At 38.9% G+C, this 19,908-nt stretch overlaps 1 pseudogene; it reads right to left on the reverse strand.

Moving 5' to 3' along the window:
- LOC149287472 (G protein-coupled receptor 83-like) overlaps positions 1-9,505 on the reverse strand; it is a 47,690-nt pseudogene extending 38,185 nt beyond the window's left edge.
- Positions 9,506-19,908: the final 10,403 nt, after the last annotated feature.

A 19,908-nucleotide genomic window follows, 5' to 3' on the forward strand; every position in this document is an offset into this window, starting at 1 on the left:
CGCCCGGTGTGCCCGATGGCCAGTCCGGGCCTGCATACCACCATCCCATTGTGTCAGAGTGTTTGCTGCAAGCCCTCCGACTTGGGTATGTGTTAGACTCCTTGGTCCTTGTTTAAAGTTGGGTCAGGTCTAATATACAGGGCCAAATAAACCCTTCACAACAGAGAAACTTGTTTTGGTTCTTCATAATGAATAGTGAAGTGAAAGGGTTAAAAACCACAACTCACCAACATTTCCTTCCTCAATCCCAGGACAAAGGGGTGTGGACACACACTCTGCATGACCCTGCAGCATTGAGCTCTAAACTACCCAGTATAGATACTGTATAGTTTGGAGCTTTAGGTCATATGCATCTTAAACATTCACAGTTAAAATGCAATGCTGCCTGTCCGTGGAAGAGACATGAATTTGACAGAACAGGACCCCCGAAAAATGTCTCAGAAAATCCAGGACTGTTGGCAGGTATGTCCCATTTGGCACTATCCAGATCTCTCCAGAGATCTACAGCTATATGAAGAAATGCAGAAGAAAAATCAAACAAAAAACTTTTGTCTAAAGATTCTTAATCTTTAATGCGGAGCAGCCCAGAGGGCAATTCACCTCTACCAGCCCTGCGCTGACACTCAGGCTGCTTTCACTCTGAGGCGCTATCACCTCAATATGTGTGCTGTCCTATCCACTGTAGCACCAGAGAGTTATCCTATACCCCAGATAGCAAATTGGAAACCGAGCAACAGGCGCCACTAAGGTTTCCATACAGGACAAGTCCTCACAAGCCAGCCCTGAGCACATGCAGTACAAGGACAAAACACTTTGTCTTGGCTATTACAATCTTGGCATTTATGATTTTTATTTCTTATTCCTCCTTTTGTCTTGAATGCCTTTTTGTCTCTTATTCTTTTTGATTATTACTCAGGCATTGATTTTGTACTCCTCTACCCTTTTTGTAATCTACAGCATCATATGTGGAAGTTGAAGAATTTTGCTGATTCTGGATGTCAGCACAATGATCTTTACCTCATTGCTTATTCTGCTGATAGCAGATAAGATAACACTACAATCACCTGTCTACCTTTCTTAGTTTACTTATGTCTTGTTTGTGTCTTGGAAGAATGTGTACGTATGGTATGTTTTTGTGTGTTTTCTTTGCTCTAAGTGCCTTGTTGCAAAAGAATCAGAGTCCGCCACGACAAAGGACAAGTTGTCCCTTTCTTGACCTTCTGTAAGTAAAGATTTCACATGTCTGGGGGGGGGGGCTATTTTTTCTTGACCTTTTTAAACCGTGTGTGTCAGCAAATTAAAGTAAATATACCAACAGATGGCTAGACAATATGCTAATAACTGTTTGCGCTTCTTTGCCTATATATTGTTAGAAAATTAAGGAGGCAGAGAGAAGTCTGAGAACTGGACTCTCCCCTGTGCGCACTTGAATAAAGAAGCTCTTGCTTACTCAACTCATTGAACTGGTGTCGTCAGATTTCTTGCCGACATTCACACATATTACATATTTATTATATAATATAATTTATTGCATACATGGAAAAACCAGATGAAGAATATTCTCTCAAATGTGCAATTCTGGGATCATGTTTCAGTTCTAGAGGTATGCTTAAATATAATTTGGATGTGAACTTCGAGGGCTTGCATTAGCCAAGACAAAAGATCTATCCAAAGATGTCAGGGACAAGATTGTAGACCTAAAAAAGGCTGGAATGGGCTACAAGACCATCGCCAAGCAGCTTGGTGAGAAAGTAACAGTTGATGCGATTATTCGCAAATGGAAGAAACACAAAATAACTGTTAATCTCCCTCGGTCTGTGGCTCCATGCAAGATCTCACCTTGTGGAGTTTCAATGATCATGAGACCAGTGCAGAATCAGCCCAGAACAACACAGGAGGATCTTGTCAATGATCTCAAGGCAGCTGGGACCATAGTCACCAAGAAAACAATTGGTAACACACTACGCCGTGAAGGACTGAAATCCTGTAGTGCCGCAAGGTCCCCCAAATCAAGAAAGCACATGTACAAGTCCCTCTTAAGTTTGGCAATGAACATCTGAATGATTCAGAGGAGAACTGGGTGAAAGTTTTGTGGTCAGATGAGACCAACATCAAGCTATTTGGCATCAGCTCAATTTTTGGAGGAGGAGGAATGCTGCCTATGACCCCAGTAAGGTATTGTCATGTGTAAAAAGGGGCATCAATTTGCAGGATAAAAATATAATTTTGCCCCTTTATAAATCAATGGTAAAACCACACCTTGAATACACTGTGCAATTTTGGGCACCTATTCTAAAGAAGGATATTATAGCACGGGAAAAAGTGCAGAGACGGGCTATAAAATGGAATACTTTAGTTATGAAGAAAGGTTAATTAATTTAAATCTGTTTAGTTTAGAAAAATGGTGCCTCAGAGGGGATATGATAGCATTATATAAATATATTCGGGGCCATACAAACCATTGGGTGGAAATCTATTAATAAACAGGACTATGTACATGGTCACGCATTTAGACTAGAAGAAAGGAGATTTAGTCTAAGGCAAAGGAAAGGGTTTTTTTTTTCTACAGTTAGGACAATAAGGATATGGAATTCTCTGCCTGCAGAGATAGTTTTATCAGAGTCTGTACAGACATTTAAACAACAATTGGATGTACACTTGCAAGAACATAATCAGGGATATAATTTTTAAATTATGGGGAAACAGCTTCTTGATCCAAGGAGAGATCTGACTGCCATTTTAGGGTCAAGAAGGATTTTTGTTCTCCCTAGTTTGTGCAAAATTGGAAAGAGCCACAACTGGGTTTTTTGCCTTCTTTTGTTTCAACAGCAAGAAATAAACAGATATGGGAAAGGCTGAACTTGATGGACGCATGTCTTTTTTTTCAGCCTATCTATGTAACAGCATCCCCACCATCAAACATAGAGGTGGAAACATTATGCTTTGTGGGTGTTTTTCTGCTAAGGGGATAGGACAACTTCATGGCATCAAAGGGGCGATGGATGGGGCCATGTACCATCAAATCTTGTGTGAGAACCTCCTTCCCTCAGCCAGGGCATTGAAAATGGGTCGTGGATGGGTATTCCAGCATGACAATGACCCAAAACATACGGCCAAGGAAACAAAGGAGTGGCTCAAGAAAAATCACATTAAGGTCCTGGAGTGGCCTAGCCAGTCTCCAGACCTTAATCCCATAGAAAATCTGTGGAGGGAGCTGAAGGTTCGAGTTGCCAAACATCAGCCTCGGAACCTTAATGACTTGGAGAGGATCTGCAAAGAGGAGTGGGACAAAATCCCTCCTGTGATGTGTGCAAACTTGGTGACCAACTACAAGAAATGTCTGACTTCTGCGATTGTCAACAAGAGTTTTGCCACCAAATACTAAGTCATGTTTTGCAAAGGGGTCAAATACTTATTTCACGGAGTAAAATGCAAATCAATTCATAACTTATTTGAAATGCATTATCTGGATTTTTTGTTGTTATTCTGTCTCTCACTGTTCATCTAATCTAAATAAAATTATAGATTGATCAAATATGTTTTTCCTTCACTGTAGACACAGGCATTCCATTTGAAATGAACAACACAAAAAATGTCTAACACTCACGTATAATTGTACTGAAACAGCTTCTGGTATATAGCATGAGGGAGGGAGAAGCACGTCGCCATAACCCAGATAAATGAAATACTCACCCTTTCTGAGTGACATGCGTGGTTTCAGTGGATTCAGGATAACCTGAAATAAACACACAACACAATTACACTTGCACTGCACTGATTTTGTCAGCATATATATAAACCATGTTGTTCTATGTAACAACTGAGCAGCCATCAGAAAGAGGAATTAAGGTGCACAATAATATTTATTATGTTCAAAAGAGACATATAATCTAAGTTAGGAACTATTTAGAACATAAATGTTAAATAGATATGTTCTACAGGCTTGTGTAAAGACATTTTTTCAGTTTGATAAGTTCTGATGTAAGAAATTAAATCACTTAAGCTGTGTGATGTCATTAGTGTCACAAATACATTAAGTGCTGAGGTAGTACTGGTAACACAGTAATGTCCTTGAAATGTCATCCCAGCATCCCTACTTCTCTAGGGACCAGGTGATCAGGCAATATGTTGAAAACCTGAACTGCTGAAAAGGTTAAAAAAAATCAACAGAAAAGCACACATCTATTGATTGGATCGGCATGCTTACACAAACCTAAATTTATACTGTTTCACCGATCTTCCACACGAATACAGGCACAAAACCAAATAATGCCAAACCATTTGATTTTTTTTTTTGCAATTTAAAAGGAATGTTGGTGAAAAATATGTAAAGAGCTGTTACCATCCAGATACTTGGAAAAAACCAAAACATAATCCTTGGCTAAGAAATTAACCTAGTTTAGTGAAAAATATACCATACTAAATATTATATATGCATATAGTAAACTCCCATTTTAAACCCACAAAAATCAGACATGAGTTTTAAGAAGCTATTTTTGTTTCTATAGCAACAAGATAGTATCCCAATAAAACTGAAACCACATTTTACTTGGATAAATAATTGTTTCTGGAAAGAGTTGGGGCATTTAACAATAGTAGAAATTATTTTGTACATGTTTTTATGTACATGTACAAATACTGTTATGTGAATTGAATTCTTATGGAATTTATATAACTGTCAGGAACCACTTTTTCACTGCCTGAACCATCGCTTTTTCATACCTGTTGTATAGAACTCTGCTACCACTAGTGGCCACCCTCCGCCCTCTGGAGCACTCAGAACTCAATTACTGGGATCAGGTGTGCCTTGTTACCTGGGTTGAGCCCTAGTCCATACATCCAGCTGGGCCTTGTTATCTGGATTACCCTGCCTTTATGAACCTGCCCTGCCGTTCACTCAGGGCCTTTGTATTAAAGTCTATGGACCTTCCTGCTGTGGCTCTGCACCTGTACTGTTCATGGTTCTCTGCTTTGTGTCCTGATTAAGTGGACTCCCTGCTTTGTGTCCTTCCAAGCGGGCTCCCTGCCAAAAGACTTATTACTGGTATTTTATTTTGCTATATGTTTCTTGCTTAGACTGTATTACCCTTATTTGCTGGTCCTGTTATATACATAAAATACACTGCATTACCTGGATTTCTGCTTGTGGTGTCTTTGTTTGCATAATCATGCACCGTGGGTTACAGACTGAACCCCAAGTATCCCCTGCGCATGGGCTACTACCCGACCTGATCACCCGTGTCCTGACAATAACAGTGACAATTTTTGGTGCCCCCCCCCCTCTTTTTGTTTTTCTTTTCTCGTCTTCTCTACCTCTCCATATCCTTTTATTATTTTTCACTTCACTCTCTTTTTTTATTCCCTTTGACTACACAGTATTCATATGCTTTGATATTTTTCATGGATTTAATATTGTATTATACTTTTTCTTTCTGTACCTATGTAAAATATTTTTTTTCTGAAAATCTCAATAAAAACTTCTAATGCTACACCTAGTACAGAACAGGTGGAACAGCACCTTCAGTACCAGTAATGTACATGTGTAGGTAATGCCACGTGCAAACAGTTGAGCTATTACTGTGGGGTCACAATGTTGCCTTAGGTGACCTCACTGAGCTCCTGCCTCTGGACTAACCACCCCTGTATAAGAAATTGGAACCAGCCTGAGACAGTCTGCCATTGTTAGACTATCTCTGTGATGCCCATTTTAATGGAATACAATTCCTTTCATGCTTATTCAACATGTGGACAAGTTCTCCTATAAAATACGAGATAATTGCTCCTAATCACATTATTGGTTAGTGGTAAAACATGCTTATTAAAGCATTTTCTTTTGTCTTCCTGCACATTTATGTAATTTAAAAATGTAAATTTAAAAGCACTTCTACAGAAAGTACCCTTGAACAGTGATTAACCTCATTGATGAGATGTTCGCTATTAATTTTCAAGGACAGCTAAATTTTAATCCATGATGTGGAACATTATGGTTTTGTATCAATCCTCAATAGGCATAACCTCTGGATTCAGTTTTAATCCTTCTACATTGTAGTTGGATGATTATACTAGAGGGGTCCCTAATGACCCATGGGTTAATGCAGCTTTAATTTGATATATTTGATCTTGAATATCTGAAGCATATGAGCAAGTATTTTATTAGGAAAACAAATTAGTCTCTGTGAATTGGATACAAAACAACTGTGCCACTCACAAATCTCATGCCACACTATACACACACATACAAACATATGCTAGGTTCCAAAAAGATCTGAGGATAAAGTCCAAAATACACGGTAAAATGTGCAAATACATTATATCAGCTTACATACACACCAAAAGCTCACACTAATACCATACTATAACATACACTCCATACACAACACCATATACAAACCCACATGCACACACACTAAATCACCATACACTTATACACACTCACTCTACCACATTTACACACACATAAATATAAACATAATCTCACTCCCCCCTCCTCATCTCACAACTCCCCCCTTTGCTTAATGCATGTTGAGTCCTGCTTTTAGTGCAGCTCACAGTTGTTGTACGAGTCACAGTGCTACTTAGTGTTAGTAATAGAGACTCTGAGGTCAAACTGTGCTCCATCCTCAAGTCTCTGGAGCTGCCTGGAAGGGGACTAAAGGAGGTATCCCCCTTAGCCCACCTCTAGCGATGCACTTGGCACATAAAGAGATATGCGGACACTTGAGGGACAGCTACATGCATTCATTGAGAGGCATCACCACGTAAACACAGACTTCCACACATATGGATCCACACTCCTGACTGAGGGGATCATGTCACAGTAACTAAAAACCTGCCTTGCTCTTATAAGCAGAGATCCATGTGGCTTAAATTTTTGCCGACTGCAAAATATGACAAAAAAAAACAGCTTCTTGCTAGCTGAATCTATCACATGTCAGGACCCCATAACATCACTGCAATGTTATCAACATGTCATGTGTTATATTTAGTCATTTACATAGAGAATGTTAATTTGCGGTTGGTCTTTGTACCATATATGACAGCAGGTTTAATTAGGATTAATAAACAGTTGGTGACTAGATGTAGGCCGGTGCTCTCTGAGTTATTCCTTGGTAAGACACTGATAACAATACAATCACCATAACTGATTATACTTCAAAACTGGAGTCTGTGTGTGTCTCTACAAATACTCCTGCTGCAGGAGTGAGACCCCATGAACCAAGTGGGTCTTCATGTGGGCCAGCAAAACAAGCACTGTGCAGCACAGATAAATACATAAAAAACACAGCAGCAAGTGGGAGCCCCTTGCCATTAAAGGTCAAATGACCCATTTCTTGGTGAAGTGATTTGCTGGACATGCTTCCATGTTAAGAAATGACTGCACTTAGGAAAGATTAAGTTAGTGAAACAACCCTGTACTTTAATGATGGAAATACTTACTCAAGGAAATACTGTAGATGCAAGGATATTACTGCAGCAAAATTATGTTGATATTCCATGTTGTATACCGATAAAAGTTTTGAGATGTCTGCCTTACCTGGTGTCGGTCCAGAGAAATTGCTGTGAGTGTGAGAGTAGACACATGTAGGGAACAGTACTGCACAAAACGACTAATATGGCACATATCTTTGCCAAAGATCCAGGTACTATTCACAAATCGAACCTGAAAATATATAGAAATATTCTGGCATAAAAAAGTATTAAAAATATAAGGTAAATAACTCAAGTAGAGTATTAAAAATCCTGGTAATATTTATTATCCTCAGGCTGTTATTATGCCTACCTAAACAAGCTATATATAGAGGTTATGCAGTGTGTGTATTTATATGTATGTATATGTGTGTGTGTGCAATTTGTTGACACCTTGTTATCTTATCTAGACAACATACTATTGTTAATGGGTTTTTTTTAAATCTGAAGCATGATAGCATATGTGTAAATCATATTTTGTTACATGTATTATAATGTACCCTTAAAATAATTTGTAGAAGCAAAAATGTTTGCTTAAAAATAATGTTTTCCAATTGTGCAGGATTTGAAACTAAGATTTAACAGTAACATTCCCAGTTAAAATATTTTTTAATAAGGCTTCAAGATGTTCATAGGAAAACTTATATTAAATGTTGGCTGATTTTTTTTTTAATTATAGCTATTAATAGTATGAACAAAATCCAATTTGAATTTGTCTTTGAACTGTAACTGGTGCCATTTTTTTTTTGTAATATATGATGTAACAAGTTATATGGCTCAACAGACATTTGAAAGAAAAACAAGGAAACAACTTACTAAGAATATGATCATGGCTAACATAAAGCAATCAATTTTATGTATTTGTTATTTTCCAAAAAAGGGAGTTATATATTCCTGCAAAATACAGTAATCTTTGTACGGTAACACAAACCTGAACATTAAATTACATTGTATCTATCTTGTGTTCGATGTTAACAAAAACCAGGCCAATGTTTACAAACTCCGCTGCCGACACTTCAGCAACAGAGACGCACGGGCTGAAGTACCGGCAGCGGAGGTTGTCTACATGCATCGCCGCAGCCGGTGAACATCTGCACGGTACGTCTAGGCAACCTCCTTCTCTCCAGCAGCCGTGGACGTCTGCTACCTCCACTGCCGGAACTTCCACCTATGGTGGAGCACCGGCGTGATATAACCTTTGGTGCTCCACCATAGGCGGAAGTTCCGGCAGCGGGGGTCATCGTGCAGACGTCCACGGCTGCCAGAGAGAAGGATCCAGGTCCCCTGCAGCGCTGCTGGGATCCGCAGCAGGGATCAGGGCGTCGGGCAACACGAACTGCGCATCCCTGCGCTAAACCCCGAATATAGGCCGCACCCCCACTTTAAAGACCTAAAGTGGGGGGGGTGCAGCCTATATTCGGGCCAATGTGGTAGTTGAGAGCTTTCAAGAGGTACAATTCACCTTAGTCAATCACTAAATAACTTTCAGGCTTTGCATACATACATACATATATCAAAATAAGACAGAATGTGACTCCTGGATTTGGTAGAATTCAGTTTAAATAAGTGTATTACACATTACTTATAGGTATTTCAGTTCAGATACATTTTCCTCCGGTTGTGTCACAATAGAGTAGGAATGGAATTGGCACTTGGTGTTGTGATAACAATATCGTATTTTGCTGGAAGATTTAGATAAATATCTTATTAAAAAAGGTTTGGTTTATTTTCTTTCAAATTCTATTGAGAAAAGTCTCACCAGTGTGAAAGGCGTATTCAGCAGGGTGATCATAATGTCTGAAATAGCTAAGTTGACAATGAATAAACTTGTGGCTGAGTGTATTCTCTTATTCTTCATAACCACATGGCAAACTAACATATTGCCAAAAAGGGACATGACAATGATAACAGAATAGGCTATAATCAACAGTGCTTTGACTGTAGGTTTCTGTGAGCCAGACTCATATTTAGCCAACTCTGCAAATAGCTCCCATTCCCTGATTCTGCTGTCAGTCCAGTTGAATGATGTCCTGTTCATGATCTGGAGTTTGCCAATCAATATACCCAATCAAGATTTTATTTTAAGTTCCTCCCAAGCTTTTGGTGTCCCTGATTTAAGTTGTAGTGAATGTAGTAACGGGTATGCCATTGCTTCTCCAGATGACTTTTGCAGGACCACCTTGTCAAATATTAAGTACGGCAACAGCCTGTATTTGGATCAGTCTACATGAATGTGATACTTCACTTGCTTGGCATGTCTCAGTTGATTTAGTATCATTCTGGTGGAGACAGTTCCAGGTTTACAACCCTACGGAAGAATAGTCACTTTGTTATATTTAGTAGCTATTCCTGTCAATCAAGTCCACTGTCAAGTATATCATCTCATATTCAATTATACTGTATAATTAACAAAATATCAAAGAAGCTGGGCAAACAACCAAATGGTCTATGTGAAGCTGTTTTCTTTCCCTCTGGGGCTGCATATGTCAGCTTCATTGCCACAGCATTCCAAGTTGGCTTATTAATGTTGAAAGGTGCCATTAATTTAAAAATATATTCCAGGACTAAAATTATGCCTGCTCCGTTTTTGAAACTTTTTTTGCAAGATGTTCCCAACCATCCCAGGAAACAAATGGAATATTCTCAACTGAAAGAACGTTGTGTGTAAGTATCCTTTGATTCATGATTCCACTTTGGTAGAGGGATCCCTGATGCCGCCTCCATCATCTGTGAAAAACATGAACAAATAGCTTCTAAAGTGTGCATAATTCTGCAGTTCTAAAGGACATTTGCAGAAATACCAAAAATACACCTGAAATACTTGATATTCTAATGAAATCCTAGTTTGTGCCTTTCTTTGAGTGTGTACATTGCCTGTGCTGGAACTCATGTACATAGTTGGAAGATTTAGTCTTTGTGTAGAGTACACGCATATACATATATAAGAAAAATAAGATGCCCATCCAAGAACCAAGACACATTTAAATGTCAGTCTATAGCTGCACATTGGTGCAAGCTGACTTTGTGAAAGTTAACACAGGAAATATATTTTATAATTTAGATAGTTTGTAACTTGTAAATAATTTCATTAATGTGCATTGGTGCTGCTGATTTTATTTCAGAGATATATTGCATAGGTTTGGGGATTTGCATCTGTTGTGTATTTCTCATTTACATTGCACATTTTCTTCAGGGACACACACATGCATGTATTCATTTATTATTGACTTCTGTCCCATTTTCCTCTTTTTCTGCCTACATGTATATATTTTTTACAAATAAATATACGTATGTGTTGCACAGCTCAGCTCAAATTGCACACAATTGGATTGAGCTCCCATTGAAATCAACGGTTCAATATCCACCTATTTAAGTTGTTGCCACACAACAAAGGCAGTATGTCCAATTCTCATTGAATTCACAAGAACTCAATATCCTAATTTGTCTAATCACTATAAAAAAGAAAGCATGCATACATCTGTATGTAGTAAAATGAATAGCCTATGGGTACATGGCTACTGACCCTACACTAACACTAAGGTCTGTACTGTTCTTGTAAGAGTCTACACGACTGGAGCATGAAAGGAAAACGACTTTACCTTCCTTATCTCTTCCCAGTTTCTTAACCTTAAATGCTTCTTAACTAGTTTAAACTCCCTTCTCTGCCCCATCACAACTACCCCTTCCATCTTTCTGCCTCTGACAAGTCCACTCGATCCTATTTCGTCTCATCCTACCCAGTCTCACTCATCTATGCTTGTCCCTATACTAGCTCATATCTTTAATCTCTCCCTTTCTATTGGATCTGCATACTCTTTCAAGCATGCTACCATAACTCAATCTTAAAAATGCTCTCCATGGTCCCCAATGATCTGTCCAACTGTCCCATCTCTATTCTTCCTCTTGCATCCAAGCTTCTTAAATGAATTGTATACACCAAACTAAGTTTCTTAACTATTACTCTTATTTAACCCTCTTCAATCTGGAGTCCACTCTAAACATTCTACTGCCCTTACTAAAATAACTATTGATCTACTCACTGCTAATTCTATTGGACCCGATCTTGGTCTGTGACACTGCTCTCTCCTGGTTCACATACTACCTTTCTGATCATATCTTTAGCATCTCCCCCTCCAGGAACACTTTTGCTCCAAATTACAAAAATTACATTATTACAGTGATTACAATAGCATTTAGAGTAAGTTAAAAATCCATATATAATGGTAACATTCCTTGGTATTTTAAAGTTTAGTCACAGCTATTAAACAGTCCATCGTAAAAATAAGACTAACAACTAAGGATATAAAGATGTACTGGAGGATATCCTGCCAGCTTCACACTGCTTTCTTCAGTATGCAAACAATGTGAATGTTTTCAGCACAATATAAAACATATTATAAAGATTATATATAATATACATACCAGCATATTTAGCAGTGAATACTCAAACATAAAAATAGACACAGGTGAAATATATGTCTACATACATCATAGTATAGTCCCCATTAGCATCCGGACGTGTAGGTGTATTGGTTAGTAATTACCTATATTTCACCCAAATTACTGTAAAAGGGTTGAACTGGCTGTGAAAGTATGTATATGTACTATTAATCCTTAATTGCTTAACACAATGTTTTCTATCTAATTTGTCATAATACTTAACAGACCAGTGAGGATCCTAAAAAAAAATCATAAGATGCTATGAATTTGCATTAGAGGAGTCAAATTAGGCACTAAAATAGTCTTTATATAAAGAGGATACCACTTTGAATGTATATCAAGCATTTCTAATACCACAAATTATAGACAGGTCTGTGTCAGTCAGGCACACTTCTTTCTAGAAACAGTAGATTTTTTTTCTTAAATATGTGGCCTTTTGTCTTTTTTGTAAAGATTTATATCTGTTTTTTGGCTGGTTAACGTTATTCAGTTACCGTTTGCTAATATTACCAGTAAGTAATCACTTTAACCTGGGAAGTGCAAATATGATGATGTATTGCAACATGGAACATTTTGTTATAACAAAGCTCAGTATATAAATATAGAAATGATAATATATGTTATATTCATGAAGGCATTTGATGGAATGGTATAGAGTACAAGAGTGCACTTACCTTACAAGAGATGAGTGGGTTGTAACTGAAGATAAATCCAGAATATCATGTCGGTGTTGCATTCTGAGCTGCCATCTCTGCCAACTTCTGGCAGCTATAAGTATATTCATGCCGTTACCAGCAGGCATGTGGAAAGCTCTGATATCTGCAACCAATTAAAATACTAGCAGGAACAGTAGCAGACCGGCCACGCCTCCAGGCATTCATTCACAAGAATTCGATATGGCCTCAGCTGTGCGTGTCTCCTTTGTAAAAACAAATGCGAAGCTGTCTAGGATCCGATGCTATGCCGTTCTGTTGCAGTGATATTAATATTAATCATAACATGTCAAATGTAATAGCATTTTAATGTAACATGTCTCTAACGGCAAGTACCTTGCATTTTTTAAAAATTATGGTAAGTATGCCTATTCTCTTAATTATTTAATGTTGCACTGTTTTTCTAACACTAAGGTCATCAGTTGTGCCCAGTACAAAGGACAGCCCCTTCAATTAAACAAATCACCTGTTCGCGTTTGTCCCTTTAATTGTCCCCTGACTGTTAAATTGCCCCCTTACTTTTAAAGTCGAAGTAAGATGAATACTAATTTAAACTTTTATTTTGCATTAAATATCAATGGAATCATATAAATCTCCACTGGGTTGTGATACTCTTCATATCTTGGAAAAAGCTTGTTTTTGTTAGACTTTGCTTATTATGAATACATATCTTTTTGCTCCCCTGAATACATTACATTCTTCCAACTCTTTTGCCCATTAATATGAAGTTGGTCCCCCCTTAGCAGCAATAACAGGCTCCACTTTTCCGGGAAGGCTTTCCACAAGGTTTCTAAGTGTTTCTTTGGGAAATGTTGGCCATTCATCCAGTAGATCATTTGTGAGGCCAGGCACTGATGTTGCACAAGAAGGCCTGGTTTACAAGCTTCATTCCAGTTGATCCCAAAGAAGTTCGATGGGGTTGAGGTCAGGGCTCAGTGCAGGCTAGTCAAGTTCTTCCACACCAAACTCATTCAACCAATTCTTTATGCTTTTTGCACTGGGACACAGCCATACTGGAATAAAAAAAGGCCTTCCCCAAACTGTTCCCACAAAATTGGAAGCATAGCGTTGTCCAAAATGCCTAGGTATTTCCCCTTCAGCATACCAAAACATTTTGGACAATGCTTTGCTTCCAACTTTGTGCCCTTGGTCTCTTTTGTTCACTATTAAGCCTGATTGAATACAGGAATCAGCTGCTCTGTAATGGGGTAGATGATTAATAGTCCAGCAGGTATTAATTCATAGTGCTATATCAGATAAGACTTGTGCACTTTTCCCAGGAACTGAAATAATTTTTTTTACACTGTTGATAAAAGGGATTTAATTAATTCTCAACCCTTTCTTGTGTCACGTACACTCCACACCAGCTCACCTTAAACAATTTACAGATTTCTTTTGAATGATAGCAAGCAGCAGCATAAGATGTAATAATTAGAAATTGTAACTGTAATTACTAACTGATTTGCTTTGACTAATTTTAATGTAAAGCAGACATTATTGTTACACTACTACATTCTATTCAACATCTGGAAATGTTGTATAATTTGATGGGGTTTTTCTTATTTTATATAGTTTTAATAGACAGCTTTGGTGAAATATCTTTAAAATACCGTCATTCTGATTATTGTTTTTTTGGGAAATGCTATATTTTTCTACTACCAAACTACTGCAAGCCTACACTTACATTTTGCCAAAAGGACAAAAGCACGAACTTGCGGACTATTTCCAAAAAACCACAATCCATCTGCAACAACATTCCACTCCACGTTCCTCCTTCTTCCGCGATGAACCCCTCTGCCTCTCTCAGCTTCTTCCCCCCAACCACAGTGAACGAAGTTCACGCTCTATTGTCTTCCTCACACCTCACTACATGCCCTCTCGACCCCATCCCTTCATACCTAATTCCATCACTCTCCTCTAGCCTTACTCCTGCCCTCACTCACATCTTCAACTCCTCACTCTCTACTGGCATATTCCCATCCCCATTCAAACATGCACAGGTTTTTTTCCCTGTGAGAGGTGTCAGAACAAGTTTTCAGCAACCGTTCGGCGCCTCTCACTCTCCTCTGCGAGGCTTCTGTTTTGTCGCGGTGCCTGCATTTCATGCAAACGCCGGAATATGACATCGTATTCTGGCACTCAGCAGTGAAGCAGCGCACACCGCGGCAGAACAGGGAGAGAGGGTAGATAGTGAGATGGGGGAGAGAGGGTAGATAGGGAGAAGGGAGTGAGACGGGGAATACGGGGTAGATAGTGGAGAAGGGAGTGAGAAGGGGGTAGATAGGGGAGAAGGGAGTGAGGAGGGGTAGATAGGGGAGAAGGGAGTGAGGAGGGGTAGATAGGGGAGAAGGGAGTGAGAAGGGGTAGATAGGGCAGAAGGGAGTGAGAAGGGGTAGCTAGGGCAGAAGGGGGTAGATAGGGCAGAAGGGAGTAAGAAGGGGGTAGATATGGAGAGGGGGTAGCAAGAATATTGAAATAAAGAGTGAGAATGAGAGAAATGAATGGATTAATGTGTGGATGCATTGTGTGAATGAGTGAGAGAATTAATGAATTTGTGAGAATGCATCAATGAATATGTGTAAATAATTTGTGTGACAGAATAAATGATTGTGTGAATGAATTGTGTGAGTGAAAGTGAATTAGTGAGTGACTGTAAAAGTGTTTGTGTAAATCATATGTATATATTGGCACCAGGGGCTAATATATATATTGATAGCAGGAGCTAATATTAACATATATTGGCAGCAGGGTCTAATATTTATATATATTGGCAGCAGGGGCTAATAATAATATATATATTGGCTGCAGGGGCTAATATTTATATATATCGGCAGCAGGGTCTAATATTAATATATATCGGCAGCAGGGTCTAATATTAATATATATCAGCAGCAGGGTATAATATAAGTATATATCGGCAGCAGCTGCTAATATTAATGTATATATCGGCAGCAGAGGCTAATATTAGTATATATTGGCAGCAGGGTCTAATATTAAAGAATGAAAAACAACTGCCAGTTCAGCTGTTATTTTGAAATCATATTTCAATCACGGTCTTTACTTCAAAGAGATAGGCACATAATATGTAGTTAAAAATGGATGTCTAACGCATATATATATATATATATATATATATATATATATATATATATATGTATATGTGTATATGTAGCATTTTATAATTGGCCCCCCTACTTTGGTCCCTGCCCTCCCCATGTGCACCCCCCTAAATACGAAAGCTGGAGATGCCACTGAAAGTGACCACTAGCAGTCAGGAAAACCATTTTTTCCAAGGTCATACCCAACACATACATCAATAATAACTCATAGATTCATAATCATACCTCATTTTGTGCATATCTAGAATGGGGAAAGCGCACCCTACAAAAAGAATGCAAATATGGCATCTGCACTTTATTTGTTGATGCCAGACAAGCCTCCTGCCGGCGACCAATACAAAGGCACACAGGGACCTTTAAATCATGGCGCCAAAGCTGCTGCAGCAATGTGTTTCTTAACCCCGTATTAACCCCTGCTTGCCGATAATGCCCTTTTAGGCCAATATATTTCGGTCACCGATATATCGGTGCATCCCTCTCCTCTTATAATTGAGAAAATCGATTCAACTAATCGATAATGAAATTCGTTAGCAACGATTTTCATTATCGATTATTATCAATTTTATTGATTAGTTGTTGCAGCCCTAGAATGAATCTCAAATAAAACCATGTTATGGTCACTATTTCTCAAGTCTTTTCTTACTTGGATATTTGAGATAAGGTCATCATTGTTCACAAGATCCAGAAAGGTATCCATTTTGGTTGGGCTCTCTACTAATTGTGACATACATTTGACATTTATCAGGTTAAGAAACGTGCAACGTTGTGGAACTAGTTGTTCCACAATTGAAATCTACATTTGGGTCAGGGGCGTACCTAGAGTATTTGGCACCTGGGGCAGATCCTGTATGTGGCACCCCCACCACACACACACTTTAAAACTCCATAGCTTCTATCGTTATATACCGGTGCAGACAGTGAAGGTGGTACAGCATAACACCTATCGCTATATACTGAGGCAGACATTGACAGTGGTACAGCACAACTGTTATCATTATATACTAAGGCAGAAATTGACGGGGTACAGCATAACACCTATCACTATATACTGAGGCAGACATTGACAGTGGTACAGCATAACACATATCACTATATACTGAGGCAGACATTGACGGGGGTACAGCATAACACCTATCACTATATACTGAGGCAGACATTGACGGGGGTACAGCATAACACCTATCACTATATATATATGATTGTTAACAGCAATCAGACTCCTAACATGCCCAGGCATACCTAGATTCCAGCATGTACTAGCTGGCTTGACATGATAGGAGTCTGATTGCTGTTAACAATAATAATATATATATATATATATAGGATTGCTATTATTATTTTTCACATATGAAATCAGCACTGGAGGCATATAATCAGACATACAAATACCATATTTGCAGGTATACAATAATAATGTATGGAAACATAGCATTGCAGGTATAGATCAACTGGAAATCACATAAAAACTCAGCAATAAAGGTATAGATAAAACCCCCTAAATTACAGGCATAGATTACAGGTTGCACAACCCAGAGCCAGCCCTGGCGTCCACACTGCCCACATAGAACCTGACCAGCACCCAAATTACATACATATAGGACTTACCATCTTTGTGCCCAAACAGCCCGGCCTGTGCCATCTTTGCATCTTTGTCCCATAAACACCCTGCTTGATGATACATTCAAACACTTTTGCAGTTACTCATTAATTCACACTTTCATTTACATAATTCACACAATCATTTAGTCTCTCACTTATTCACACAAATAATTTACGCATTAATTAATGCATTCTCACAAACTAATCTCCCACAATTCATCTACACATTCATTTATTCTCTGTCATTCACACAATGCATCCACACATTCATTCTCTCACTACCCTCTCCTCCGCGTGGAAAAAAAGGTGACGAGGCTGCCCGGTAGTGGTCACCCTAGGTGGCACCCCCCCTGATGAGCGGCACCCGGGGCGGACCGCCCCCCTGATAGGTGAGCTACTGATTTGGGTAATTAAAATCTCCCGTAGAACTTCACCCAGATGTACAGTCTTTTCAACTGGCAATAAAACACTATTTTAATTGATTTTGTTTTTAGGGTTTGTGCAAGTACAGCAACAACTCGATTTGTATTCAGATACACCCACAGGGTACAGCAATATGCCATGGGTATGGTATGTTTTTGGATGTTGCAGGGCCAAAATTGGAATATGCACATTTTAGCTTTCCAACTTGGAGTTTTGACAGATCAATTTCCTGGGTCCATGCCTAATGTGAAATACAGTAGAAGTCTCATATTTCAATGTAACCCCATCAAACTATATATTTTTAAATATTAGACAGCACAGGGAATATGATTAAAGGCAAATTGGTATGGTCCATGCAGCTGACTCTACACCAGCTGTTTCAAAGTTGGTGTTTATAATTTTTTTTACATTTACTTTGCAGTTTTGCCCTGATTTGTGCATATGTGAAAGTACAGAGAGAGTTCATGATTTGTATTCAGCAACACCCCCAGAGTACAGTAGTATACCATATGCATGGGGATGTCATGTTTTTTCAGATGTTGTAGGGTCAAAATTGTGCATTTCAGTTTTCAAATTTGGAATGTTGACAGATTTGTCAAATGTCTCATTTGAGGCACAGTAGCCACATTTCAATTTAACCCCGTAAGCATACCTGGGAACTTGTGGGCCCCAGCTACCCGCAGCCTAGCCTTTCGGGACACGGCCAGGACTGCCTACTGACGTCGGTGGGCAGTCCTGCTGATGTCGGGGGCAGTCCTGCTGATGTTAGTAGGCCTTCCCCATGCCATCAGTGTGCGTTCCTGCCCACGTCAGTGGGTGTTCCCGCTGACATCGCAGGAAATCACACCCATTTAAAGGGGAAATGGGCAGGGAACAGGGCGTGTCAAGATCCCGCTCCTGCGACCTGGAGGATTTGTGTGTTGAAGCGGCGCTTCTTCCAGAGAAAGTTCCCAGGTATGCCTATAGCACTATTAATTGCCTAAAAATGCACCCCTTGAAGATTTCAGAGACAACCACTTACCTTTCTAGGTAGCTTACTGCAAACATAAATCTAACAGGAAAATAGGAATTTGAGATTTTTGCTTTACCTTTTTATGTGTCAGCTATGTTGGTATGGATTCTTCACGATGGGCTATATGTAACAGAAGAAGGAAACTACAAACAAAATTATCTCCCACTTCTCCTGAGCACATAGATACCACATATGTGATATGTCAGAATTACATAAGAGACCCCCAAAACATCAGAGTACAAGTGGGTAAGATGCCCCCCAAACAGCTTGTCAGTGACCCCAAACATCATGCCTATGCCATCTTTGCCCTAAAAGAAGTGGAGTTGCGTGACATGGAGAGTGTGAGAGTTAATGAGAATATGTGAGCTTGCTAATAGTGACAATAAATGAACCTATGAAATTTGAACAAAAATTCAAATGTTTGCTTTGTTTTTGTTTGTTAAATTTGCATATTTTGCCTATTTTTATGAATCTCTGAATTGGAATGCACAATTCTAATGGGTAGTGCGGTGGAGGTAAGAGTTCAAAAAGCCCATGCTCATGTATTATTTGTCATTTCTACCCGACACCGGAGACCTCACCACAGAATATTTTTACCCTGCAAAGCTACAGTAAGGGGTACACCCCCAAGTGATCCCAACAGTAAGGAGGCTCTGGTATGGGTAGAAATAGAAAGTACTCCTTGAGTAGGCTGGCAGACCAGACAAAAGTAATAAGTAAACAGTAGAGAACTTTGGTTTTGTGCACTAAATAAGTGATTTCCTAATTCAGAGTGGAAAACAGATAAGCCGAGGTCAAACACGAAGCAGGCAAGCATACATGGATCTGGATGTAGGGTACCAAATCATCAGGCAAAAAAACAAGCCAAGAATTGATTCACAGCAGACTTCATAACACAGGATACACAAAGGATCAGTGGAGACCAAGGTATCAGTGGAATAAATATCTGGGTTTTAAAATCCGGCACCAAAATTCAAGACACACCTACCCGCCTTTACAGAGACACACCCCCTATATATATATATATATATATATATATATATATATTATATATATTTTTTTTTTTATATTGAAAAAACTGGATTCCAAAAAAGCATTTTGGGCCCCTCTCCAAGATCCCTAGCATGCAATCACA

This window comes from Sceloporus occidentalis, unplaced genomic scaffold, assembly GCF_023333645.1.
Source record: "Sceloporus occidentalis isolate IW3139 unplaced genomic scaffold, rSceOcc1.0.p SCAF_60, whole genome shotgun sequence".
NCBI lineage: Eukaryota > Metazoa > Chordata > Lepidosauria > Squamata > Phrynosomatidae > Sceloporus > Sceloporus occidentalis.